Source organism: Scyliorhinus torazame, chromosome 19 (genome assembly GCF_047496885.1).
Source record: "Scyliorhinus torazame isolate Kashiwa2021f chromosome 19, sScyTor2.1, whole genome shotgun sequence".
Classification (NCBI taxonomy): Eukaryota; Metazoa; Chordata; class Chondrichthyes; order Carcharhiniformes; family Scyliorhinidae; genus Scyliorhinus; species Scyliorhinus torazame.
In genome coordinates, this window is record NC_092725.1 from 19,798,822 (window position 1) to 19,811,084 (window position 12,263).

The 12,263-nt window shown below is 50.9% G+C and overlaps 1 long non-coding RNA gene across 2 annotated transcripts in view; it reads right to left on the reverse strand.

Moving 5' to 3' along the window:
• Positions 1–2,336: 2,336 nt before the first annotated feature.
• Positions 2,337–12,263, reverse strand: part of LOC140395880 (uncharacterized) — a 127,177-nt gene continuing 117,250 nt past the window's right edge. The window contains exons 2-3 of one of the 2 annotated variants that reach the window (XR_011936359.1): positions 4,767–4,975; positions 2,337–2,614 (exon numbers count right to left, since the gene is read on the reverse strand). This is a non-coding gene — a long non-coding RNA (uncharacterized lncRNA). The remainder of the gene's footprint in view (positions 2,615–4,766; positions 4,976–12,263) is intronic. The other variant, XR_011936358.1, reaches the window with a different exon arrangement.

Below are 12,263 nucleotides of genomic sequence, written 5' to 3' on the forward strand. Positions count from 1 at the left end.
CCATCACACACTCCCAGGACAGGTACAGCACGGGGTTAGATACAGAGTGAAGTTCATTCTACACTGCCCCCATCAAACATTACCAGGACAGGTTCAACATGGGGTTAGATACAGAGTAAAGTTCCCTCTACACTGTCCCCATCAAACACTCCCAGGACAGGTACAGCACAGGGTTAGATACAGAGTAAAGCAACCTCTACACTGCCCCAATCAAACACACCCAGGACAGATACATCACAGGGCTGGATACAGAGTAAAGCACCCTCTACACTGTCTCCATCAATCACTCCCAGGACAGGTACAGCACGGGGTTAGATACAGAGTGAAGTTCCCTCTACACTGTCCCCATCAAACACTCCCAGGACATGTACAGCATGGGGTCAGATACAGCGTAAATTTCACTCTACACTGCCCTAATCAAACACTCCAAGGACAGGTACAGCACTGGATTAGATACAGAGTAAAGCTCCCTCTACACTGTCCCCATCAAAGACTCCCAGGACAGGTACAGCACGGGGTTAGATACAGAGTAAAGCAACCTCTACACTGTCCCCATCAAACACTCCCAGGACAGGTACAGCACGAGGTTAGGTACAGAGTAAAGCTCCCTCTACACTGTCCCCATCAAACACTTCCAGGACAGGTACAGCACGGGGTTAGATACAGATTAAAGCTCCCTCTACACTGTCCCCATCAAACACTCTCAGGACAGGTACAGCACGAGGTTAGGTACAGAGTAAAGCTCCCTCTACACTGTCCCCATCAAACACTCCCAGGACAGGTACAGCACGAGGTTAGGTACAGAGTAAAGCTCCCTCTACACTGTCCCCATCAAACACTCCCAGGACAGGTACAGCACGGGGTTAGATACAGAGTAAATCTCCCTCTACACTGTCCCCATCAAAGACTCCCAGGACAGGTACAGCGCGGGGTTAGATACAGAGTAAAGCAACCTCTACACTGCCCCCATCAAACACTCCCAGGACAGGTACAGCACGAGGTTAGGTAAAGAGTAAAGCTCCCTCTACACTGTCCCCATCAAACACTCCCAGGACAGGTACAGCACGAGGTTAGGTACAGAGTAAAGCTCCCTCTACACTCTCCCCATCAAACACTTCCAGGACAGGTACAGCACGGGGTTAGATACAGAGTAAAGCTCCCTCTACACTGCCCCAATCAAACACTCCCAGGACAGGTACAGCACTGGATCAGATACAGAGTAAAGCTCCCTCTACACTGTCCCCATCAAACACTCCCAGGACAGGTACAGCACGGGGTTAGATACAGAGTAAAGCTCCCTCTACACTGTCCCTATCAAACACTCCCAGGACAGGTACAGCACGGGGTTAGATACAGAGTAAAGCTCCCTCTACACTGTCCCTATCAAACACTCCCAGGACAGGTACAACACGGGCTTAGATACAGAGTAAAGCTCCTTCTACACTGTCCCCATCAAACACTCCCCGGACAGGTACAGCATGGAGTTAGATACAGAGTAAAGCTTCCTCTACACTGTTCCCATTAAACACTCCCAGGACAGGTACAGCACGGGGTTAGATACAGAGTAAAGCTCCCTCTCCACTGTCCCCATCAAACACTCCCAGGACAGGTACAGCACGGGGTTAGATACAGAGTAAAGCTCCCTCTACACTGTCCCTATCAAACACTCCCAGGACAGGTACAGCACGGGGTTAGATACAGAGTAAAGCTCCCTCTACACTGTCCCTATCAAACACTCCCAGGACAGGTACAACACGGGCTTAGATACAGAGTAAAGCTCCTTCTACACTGTCCCCATCAAACACTCCCCGGACAGGTACAGCACGGGGTTAGATACAGAGTAAAGCTTCCTCTACACTGTTCCCATTAAACACTCGCAGGACAGGTACAGCACGGGGTTAGATACAGAGTAAAGCTCCCTCTACACTGTCCCCATCAAACACCCCCAGGACAGGTACAGCATGGGGTTAGATACAGAGTAAAGATCCCTCTACACTGTCCCCATCATACACTCCCAGCTCAAGTACAGCATGGGTTTAGATACAGAGTAAAGCTCCCTCTACACTGTCCCCATCAAACTCTCCCAGGACAGGTACAGCACGGGGTTAGATACAGAGTAAAGCTTCATGCTCTGGTACTGCACGTCCTTGTTAATAACACGAGGATATTGTTTGCTTTATTAACCACTCCTGCCACTCTCAGTGATTTAGCTCGTCTGCATGCTTTGCCCGGTGTGGGTCCTGGCACTGTATCAATCGTGAGGGGTCTGTCCCACGTCACCGTCCCCACACCTCCGCCCATCCATTTGGAGTGAAGAATGAGACAGGGAGAAGAGCCTGTGCTGAATGGTTTTATTTCAGTCCACACGCGGCCTGGTGTTACACAGCCAACGTCGGGGAGGTTGGCTCCTGGGAGTTAGTGCTCCTTCCCGCGTCCAACGCCTAGGTATTGTAAATGCTGAGTGCCTGGGCAGCCAGGAGGTCCATCATCATCAATTCCTTGCTGCGACAGCAGTGGAACCCTTGTGGGCACCGAATCTTGATCTTCAGCTCGCTACCCCAGCAGGCGCGTCGGCGGCAATGCGATCTCGTCATCTTGCACGTGTACACCACCCCTAGGAGCAAAGAGGGAGAAACCATTTAGCCAGGCCGTCTTGGCGGAGATGGGCGTTACATGTGTTTAATGCCATGCGTGGGACGTGATTCGTTATTGAACTGCAGGTCCCTTCCCCTGGGAATAGGAAGAAACTAAAATTCTGCGGACTGGGTTAGGAGGTGCGTGCGTGTAATGTGCACCTCTGCAAATAAAGTGCGTCGCGGTTCTATCCTTCAGCATCTTTGAAAGGATTGTTGGGGGTACAGGTGGGGTGGGGGGGGGGGTGGGGAGGGGGGTCAAATAAGCCAGGAGACACGCTAAACCTACAAGCCCCTCAATGGATTCCCTAGCAGATTTCCTACTCTCACTACATTGTTCATGATTTAATCCTGCAAATTGTGCTCTTGGCTATTTCCAAAGGAATATCTGTGTCGTGGGGATTGGGCGGTGGGGGGGGGGGGGGGGAGGGGGGGGCAGGGAGAATTATCGTTTGATAGATTGGTTAAAGCGGGCTCGGATGCATTTAGCCTGTCATGTTCATGGTAGCTCATTGTGAAAAGACTGACCTTCTCCCGCTCTTCCAGGGAATCCTACATGTCGTTTCCCTTCAGATAATTATTCTGCGCCCTTTTGCAAAAAATGTTTGAACCTGCCTCCACCACATTCTTGGGCAATGCTTCCCAGATCCTAACCACTGGTTTATGTGAAAAGATTTATCCTTGTGTCCCCATCGCTTCTGTTTACCAATCGCCTTAAATCTGTGTCCCTTCTGTTTCCTGATCCTTTCACCTCATGGCGTCTTGCCCACCATTCACTACGACCATGGCTGACAATTCACAACCATGGGGTGACATAAAAGGATTGGAGGGTCCTCCTAGTCTGATACCAGTGGAAGGGTCCCAAGAAACCCTCGGAGAATGGCGTTGAATCAAAGTGAATTCCTGAGAGCTGTGGCACATGTTAATTTGACCCCAGGAGAGGTGAATAACCCCTCAAGGGAAGTGTGTAAAGTGTACTGGAATTCCTGAGTGGAGGTAAACCTAGAACCTAAGGAATGTGGGGCTAAGGTTCGGGTTAGTTTGGTATATTGTTTGACTCATGTGTAATAAACAATGTTTATATTTTTGACCTGAAAGATGAATTCTTTCAGTTAGCACTCGGGATTTAGAATTTCACTTCAAACATTACTTGTCTCCGCTGAGAATGTGACAGTACGTCCAACTCGGTCACGTTTGTTCCGCAACCTTGAAGGCGCCGAGAACATCCCTCAAATATTCCAGAGTCTGGATCCCCTGCAGTTCCGGTATTGTAAAATCACTGCACTCTAGTGGGGGGCAATTTGGCCCATCGAGTCTGCATGGACCATTGGAAAGAGCACCCTAGCTGGGAACATGCTCCCACCCATTAACTCCACCAAAACATCTGGACATTAAGGGGCAATTAATCACGGCCAGCCCATCGAACCTGTATATCTTTGGACTGTGGAGGAAACCGGAGCACCCGGAGGAACCCACGCAGACACGGGGAGAACGTGCAGGCTCCGCACAGTCACACAAGGCCAGAATCGAACCCGGGTCCCTGGAGCTATGAGGCAGCAGTGCTAACCACTGTGCCACCGTGCTGCCCTGCATAAAGACAGCCCGGTGACGGCACCAGTTACGAGCCAGTTCTTCGCTGGAGTGGTTATCCCATCGAAAGTGGTGTGATAGGGTCGGGCTGTTTCCCGGTCCGCCCCCACCCCACTCTCCACCAGCAGAACACGGGGAGAGGGGAGTCACAGACTCGGAATAAGGGGTCAGCCATTTTGGACAGAGGCGAGGAAAGATGTCTGCCTCGGAATGCCCCACATGAGCCGAGGTTTGAGCAGGTCGGCGTCCGCGTCCATTGGAGTTTGGAAGAACAAGAGGCGATCTCATTGAAGCGTCTCAGATTCTGAGAGGGGGTGGCTACTGAGAGGATGATTTCCCCCCACCCCCCTCAAGGGGGGGAATGTAGAACGAGTGGGGGAGGGGTACAGTTGCAGAACTGTTTCAACATAGCCTAATCCCCCCCCCTATTTATAAAGAGTTTGCGCTCTGAATGTGACAGTCCACTGCCGTTTTGTGGAGCAGATTGCAAATAACCCCCCCCCCCACACACACACACCGCGACCCAATGTGGTTGTTACTGACCGTGTGTAATCCACGGGGGTGAATTCCAGGGGGCTGTGACAGACTGAGTCAGCGCCAGAACTCCAAGCACCAAGAGCATAACTTTCACCATCTCCCACAGATTTCCCGGCAATAGTTCAGAAAGATTGCAACGGTTTCGGGTCCCAGGCACACGGGGTGGGGTGGATACAGCCGCGAGCAAATCGACACTGGGGGGCACTCTCACCTGGCTCAAAAGAAAAATAAACAAGATGTTGCTGAAAAGAGGGGGCGGGTGGCATCTTAACCAAATCTTGTCATATCCGGACACACTGAAGAATGCCCAATTTCCAGCCAATCACAACAATTTGTATTGCAGGAGATTAACTTGTAAAACGCTACAATTAGGTGCTGTTACTGTAATTAAGCAGCACTAGTGGAAGACTCCTGAGTGTGATAGTGCCTCCACGAGCAACCAACTGAAGATCATCATTCACGCTCCTGCCGTGGCTTATTTGTACATGTTTCAACTGACGAGCATTCGTACCCAGGCACCCACTGTCTGAAACCAGAAGGAACATGCTCAAGAGTGGATACAGAGATAGGGAAGGTTGTTGTGGCTGGAGGAGGTTACAGAGATAGGGAGGATTGTAGGGGCTGGAGAAGGTTAAGGGGATAGGTAGGGTTGTAGTGTCTGGAGGAGATTATAGAGATAGGGAGGGCTGTAGGGGCTCGAGAAGGTTACGGAATAGGGAGGGTTGTAGGGGCTGGAGGAGATTACATAAATAGGGAGGGTTGTAGAGGCAAGAGATGGGTACAGAGATAGGGACGGTGTCGGGGACTGGAGGAGGAAATAGAGAGAGGGAGGGGTTAGGAGGGCCATGGAGGAAGTTACAGAGACAGGGAGAGGCTATCAGGGCTATGGAGCAGTTTTCAGCAATAGGGAGGAGGTATGAGGGCCATGGAGGATGTAACAGAGATAGGGAGGGGCTATGATGGCCATGGAGGATGTTAAAGAGATAGGGAGGGGGCATGGGGGCCATGGAGGAGGTTACAGACATAGGGAGGGGCTATGAGGGCTGTGGAGGAGGTTACAGAGATAGGGAGGGGCTATGAGGGCCGTGGAGGAGGTTACAGAGATAGGGAGGGGGTATGAGGGCCATGGACGAGGTTACAGAGATAGGGAGGGGATTTGAGGCCATGGAGGAAGTTACAGAGATAGGGAGGGGCTATGAGGAGAATATTGAAAATGAGGAGGTGGATTATAAAATGTTGCCAGACCGGGAGGCCTGTTAGGGTCAGAGGGCACAGTGAGGTTGAAGGGTTAACGGATGGTGTCGCAAGGACAGGGAGGTGGGCAGCAGAGTTTTGGGTGAGCAGAAGGTTCCGATATGAGAGAGCAGCGTCCAGTGTGTCGGGTTAGTCAGATTTCGAGGTGACGAAGGGCACAGACGATGGTTTCAGCAGCCAATCAGCTGGGGTGTGGGGCAGGGTTGAGTGTGGAATGTTGAGGTTGGGCAGGAGCATGGCGCTGATGTTTGGAGCGTTCTCTGATAGATCAGTCCCTCTGCCCTTCTCTCTGGGTCTTCCATTCAATCAGTCCATCTCTCTATCTTTCTGTCCCTCTCTATCAGTCATTCTCTCTCTCTCTCTCTCTCTATCAGTCCTTCTCTCTCTCTTTCTGTCTCTCTCTCTCTGTCCTGCTTTCTCTCTGTGTCTCTTTGTGTCTGTGCCTCTCTGTCTCCCTGTGTGTCTCTCTCTCTCTCTGTCTCACTCCCTCCGTCTTTTTCTCCCTGTCTCAGAGAATCATAGAATTTACAGTGCAGAAGGAGGCCATTCGGCCCATCGAGTCTGCACCAGCCCTTGGAAGGGGCATCCTACTTAAGCCCATGCTGCCAGCCTAACCCCTTAACGCCACTCTCTCTCTCTCTTTCTGTCTCTCTCTCGCACTGTGTCTCTCACTGACTCTCTCGCTCTGTCTCTCTATGTGTCTCTTTCTCTCTGTCTATCTCTTTGCCTCTCTCTGTATGCCTCTCTCTCTGTCTCACTCTCTCTGACTTTCCCCTTTCTCTGTCTGTCTCACTCTCTCTCTCTGTCTCTCTCCCTCTCTGTGTCTCTCTCTCTGCCTCTCTCTGTCTCTGTCTCTCTCTCTGTCTCTCTCACTGCCTCCCTCTCTGTGTCTCAGTCTCTCTCTCTCTCTCTCTGTCTCTCTTTCTCTCTCTCTCTCTATTACTCAATCTCTTTCTCTGAGTCTCTCTCTGCATTTCCATCAAACATTCGCAGGACAATCGCAGTTTTTCCAGCCTCTCCCTTCATCCCACGAACCGAACTGATAAATCACCTCTGTGCGGCGATATGCATCACTGTAAGTACACAAAGGGTTAATGCACATACACTACACCCTGCACCAGAGATATGGCACAAAGACAGTCAACCAATAGGTCAGTAAGATAGGACACGACCAATGGGAGTTCACGATACACACAGAGGTGACACTACCACAGGAGGGCATCACACCAACCCATATATTCAGGACACAGCACACATGCTCAGTCTCTTTCCAGTGGAGACACTCAGTGAGCACAGACACAGGGTTGATTGAACATCACTCCCACCACGTGGGATTGTAGCAGACTGGTTAGTCAGCCTGAGTAGCTATAGCAGGGTTAGCAGGAGAGTCGAATCCAAGTAGGAGAATTGTTAATAGTTTAATAAACGTGTTAAAGCTACCTCCAAGTCTGAACCTTCCTTTGTCAGAGTGCACATCAAGGAAGCAGCTCGTGCTACGCCAAGAGCATAACAAAACAATCTGCACCCATCAAAATGACTGTATCTAACTCCGTGTGGTACCAGTCCTGGGAGTGTTTGATGGGGACAGTATAAAGGGAGATTTTCTCTGTATCTAACCCCGTGCTGTACCAGTCCTGGGAGTGTTTGATGGGGACAGTGTAGAGGGAGCTTTTCTCTGTATCTAACCCCGTGCTGTACCTGTCCTGGGAGTGTTTGATGTGGACAGTGTAGAGGGAGCTTTGCTCTGTATCTAACCCATGCTGCACCTGTCCTGGGAGTGTTTGATGGGGACAGTGTAGAGGGAGCTTTACTCTGTATCTAACCCCGTGCTGCACATGTCCTGGGAGTGTTTGATGGGGACAGTGTGGAGGGAACTTTACTCTGTATCTAACCCCGTGCTGTACCTGTCCTGGGAGTGTTTGATGTGGACAGTGTAGAGGGAGCTTTTCTCTGTATCTAACCCCGTGCTGTACCTGTCCTGGAGTGTTTGATGGGAACAGTGTAGAGGGAGCTTTACTCTGTATCTAACCCCGTGCTGTACCTGTCCTGGGAGTGTTTGATGGGGACAGTGTGGAGGGAACTTTACTCTGTATCTAACCCCGTGCTGTACCTGTCCTGGGAGTGTTTGATGTGGACAGTGTAGAGGGAGCTTTGCTCTGTATCTAACCCCGTGCTGCACCTGTCCTGGGAGTGTTTGATGGGGACAGTATAGAGGGAGCTTTGCTCTGTATCTAACCCCGTGCTGTACCTGTCCTGGGAGTGTTTGATGTGGACAGTGTAGAGGGAGCTTTGCTCTGTATCTAACCCCGTGCTGCACCTGTCCTGGGAGTGTTTGATGGGGACAGTGTACAGGGAGCTTTGCTCTGTATCTAACCCCATGCTGTACCTGTCCTGGGAGTGTGTGATGGGGACACTGTAGAGGGAGCTTTGCTCTGTATCTAACCCATGCTGCACCTGTCCTGGGAGTGTTTGATGGGGACAGTGTAGAGGGAGCTTTACTCTGTATCTAACCCCGTGCTGCACATGTCCTGGGAGTGTTTGATGTGGACAGTGTAGAGGGAGCTTTTCTCTGTATCTAACCCCGTGCTGTACCTGTCCTGGGAGTGTTTGATGGGAACAGTGTAGAGGGAGCTTTACTCTGTATCTAACCCCGTGCTGCACCTGTCCTGGGAGTGTTTGATGGGGACAGTGTACAGGGAGCTTTGCTCTGTATCTAACCCCATGCTGTACCTGTCCTGGGAGTGTGTGATGGGGACACTGTAGAGGGAGCTTTACTCTGTATCTAACCCCGTGCTGTACCTGTCCTGGGAGCGTTTGATGGGGACAGTGTAGAGGGAGCTTTACTCTGTATCTAACCCCGTGCTGTACCTGTCCTGGGAGTGTTTGATGGGGACAGTGTAGAGGGAGCTTTACTCTGTATCTAACCCCGTGCTGTACCTGTCCTGGGAGTGTTTGATGGGGACAGTGTAGAGGGAGCTTTACTCTGTATCTAACCCGTGCTGTACCTGTCCTGGGAGCGTTTGATGGGGACAGTGTAGAGGGAGCTTTACTCTGTATCTAATCCCGTGCTGTACCTGTCCTGGGAGTGTTTGATGGGGGACAGTGTAGAGGGTGCTTTACTCTGTATCTAACCCCGTGCTGTACCTGTACTGGGAGTGTTTGATGGGGACAGTGTAGAGGGAGCTTTACTCTGTATCTAACCCCGTGCTGTACCTGTCCTGGGAATGTTTGATGGGGACAGTGTAGAGGGAGCTTTACTCTGTATCTAACCCCGTGCTGTACCTGTCCTGGGAGTGTTTGATGGGACAGTGTAGAGGGAGCTTTACTCTGTATCTAACCCCGTGCTGTACCTGTCCTGGGAGCGTTTGATGGGGACAGTGTAGAGGGAGCTTTACTCTGTATCTAATCCCGTGCTGTACCTGTCCTGGGAGTGTTTGATGGGGACAGTGTAGAGGGTGCTTTACTCTGTATCTAACCCCGTGCTGTACCTGTACTGGGAGTGTTTGATGGGGACAGTGTAGAGGGAGCTTTACTCTGTATCTAACCCCGTGCTGTACCTGTCCTGGGAATGTTTGATGGGGACAGTGTAGAGGGAGCTTTACTCTGTATCTAACCCGTGCTGTACCTGCCCTGGGAGTGTTTGATGGGGACAGTGTAGAGGGAGCTTTACTCTGTATCTAACCCTGAGCGGTACCTGCCCTGGGAGTGTTTGATGGGGACAGTGTAGAGGGAGCTTTACTCTGTATCTAACCCGTGCTGTACCTGTCCTGGGAGTGTTTGATGGGGACAGTGTAGAGGGAGCTTTACTCTGTATCTAACCCTGTGCCGTACCTGCCCTGGGAGTGTTTGATGGGGACAGTGTAGAGGAGCTTTACTCTGTATCTAACCCCGTGCTGTACCTGTCCTGGAATGTTTGAATGGGGACAGTGTAGAGGAGCTTTACTTTGTATCTAAACCCTGTGCCGTACCTGCCCTGGGAGTGTTTGATGGGGACAGTGTAGAGGGAGCTTTACTCTGTATCTAACCCGTGCTGTACCTGTCCTGGGAGTGTTTGATGGGGACAGTGTAGAGGGAGCTTTACTCTGTATCTAACCCCGTGCTGTACCTGTCCTGGGAGTGTTTGATGGGGACAGTGTAGAGGGAGCTTTACTCTGTATCTAACCCCGTGCTGTACCTGTCCTGGGATTGTTCTGAGGGGTGTTTGTAGAGGGGGAGTTTCGTGTCTAATATGAATCTTCTCTGGTCTAATGGTTTCAGAGTTGTTGTAATGTCTGTCTGTTAAACATTTATCTTCTCCACCGTCACCATTTGGAGCCAGGTGTCTGTCCAGATGGAACCTTTCCCAGGACAGCTTGAACTCAGTGTGTGATTCCCCATCCGTGTTTGGATTAACTCATTAACTTTCTCCCCTACATTGTGGTCCACGCTGTGTTAGTCACTCTCACTGCTCCGTTTTAACAATATTCTGTGCCATTCACTGTCTAACTCTGTGAGTGCTGACCGTGTTAGCTGCAGTTAGCACAGGCTTGCTGGAAAGGACAGGTGACTGTGACAGGAATGGGAATAGACGATGCTCAGGGCTGTGAGGGGTTCATTTCTTGCTGCTCCTGAAAATCACTGCAGTGTGAGATCGAACTCAGGTGTGTCACTGTCAGATCCACATACAACAGGACACACTCTGGGTTAAAGAATCGATTCATCGCCATCGCACACTGCACAAAAATGTGTATGTGTGTGGGTCAGCGAGTGTGTGTGTTTGAGTGTGTGTGTGCATCTGCGAGTTGGTGGGTGTGTGTGTGTCAGCGAGTGTCTGTGTTAGTGAGTGTGTGTCAGTGAGTGTGTGCGTCTGCGAGGTTTTGTGTGTGTGTGTCAGCGAGTGTGTGTCAGTGAGTGTGTGTGTCAGGGAGTGTGTGTGTGTCAGCGAGTGTGTGTGTGTGAGTGTGTGTGTGTCAGCGAGTGTGTAAGTCAGAGAGAGTGTGTGTCAGTGAGTGTGTGTCAGTGAGTAAGAGTGCGTGTGTTAGTAAGTATATGTGTTAGTGAGTGTTTGTGTCAGTGGGTGTGTGTGTGTGTCAACGAGTGTGTGGGTCAGCGAGTGTGTGTCAAACAGTGTGTGTGTTAGTGAGTGTGTTTGTCAGTGAGTGTGTATGTGAGTCAGAGAGTGTGTGTCAGCGAGTGTGTGTCAGTGAGTGTGTGTGCCAGCGAATGCGTGTCAGCGAGTATGTGTGAGTGTGTGTATGTGTGTGTCAGCGAGTGTGTGTGTGTGTTAGCGAGTGTGTATGTCAGTGAGTGTGTGTGTCAGCGAGTGTGTGTGTGTCAGCGAGAGTGTGTGACAGTGAGTGTGTGTGTGTCACGGAGTGTGTGTGTCAGCGAGTTTGTGTGTTTCAGCGAGTGCATGTGTCTGTGAGTGTGTGTGTGTGTGTGTCAGCGAGTGTGTGTGTCCGCGAGTGTGTGTGTGTCAGTGAGTGTGAGCGTCAGTGAGTGTATGAGTCAGAGAGAGTGTGTGTCAGTCAGTGTGTGTCAGTCAGTGTGTGTGTGTGTGTTTCAGCGTGTGTGTGGGTCAGCGAGTGTGTGTGTCAACCAGTGTGTGTGTGTTAGTGAGTGTGAGTGAGTGTGTCAGTGAGTGTGTGAGTGAGTCAAAGAGAGTGTGTGTGTGTCAGTGAATGTGAGTGTGTGTGTTAGTGAGTATGTGTGTTAGTGAGTGTGCGTGTGTCAGTGTGAGTGTGTGCCTCAGTGAGTGTGTGGGTCAGCGAGTGTGTGTGTGTCAGTGAGTGTGTGAGCGTGTGTGTCAGCGAGTGTGTGGGTCAGCGAGTGTGTGTGTGTCAGTGAGTGTGAGCGTGTGTGTCAGTGAGTGTGTGAGTCAGAGAGAGTGTGTGTCAGTGAGTGTGTGTCAGTGAGTATGTGTGTTAGTGAGTGTGCGTGCATCAGTGTGTGTGTGTGTGTCAGCGAGTGTGTGAGTCAGAGAGAGTGTGTGTCAGTGAGTAAGAGTGCGTGTGTTAGTAAGTATATGTTAGTGAGTGTTTGTGTCAGTGAGTGTGTGTGTGTGTGTCAACAAGTGTGTGGGTCAGCGAGTGTGTGTCAACCAGTGTGTGTGTTAGTGAGTGTGCGGATGTGTCAGTGAGCGTGTATGTGTGTCAGGGTGTGTGTATGTGTGTCAGTGAGTGTGTGTGACACAGTGTGTGTCTGCAACTGTGTGTGTGTCAGCGAGTGTGTATGTCAGTGAGTGTGTGTGTCAGCGAGTGTATGTGTGTC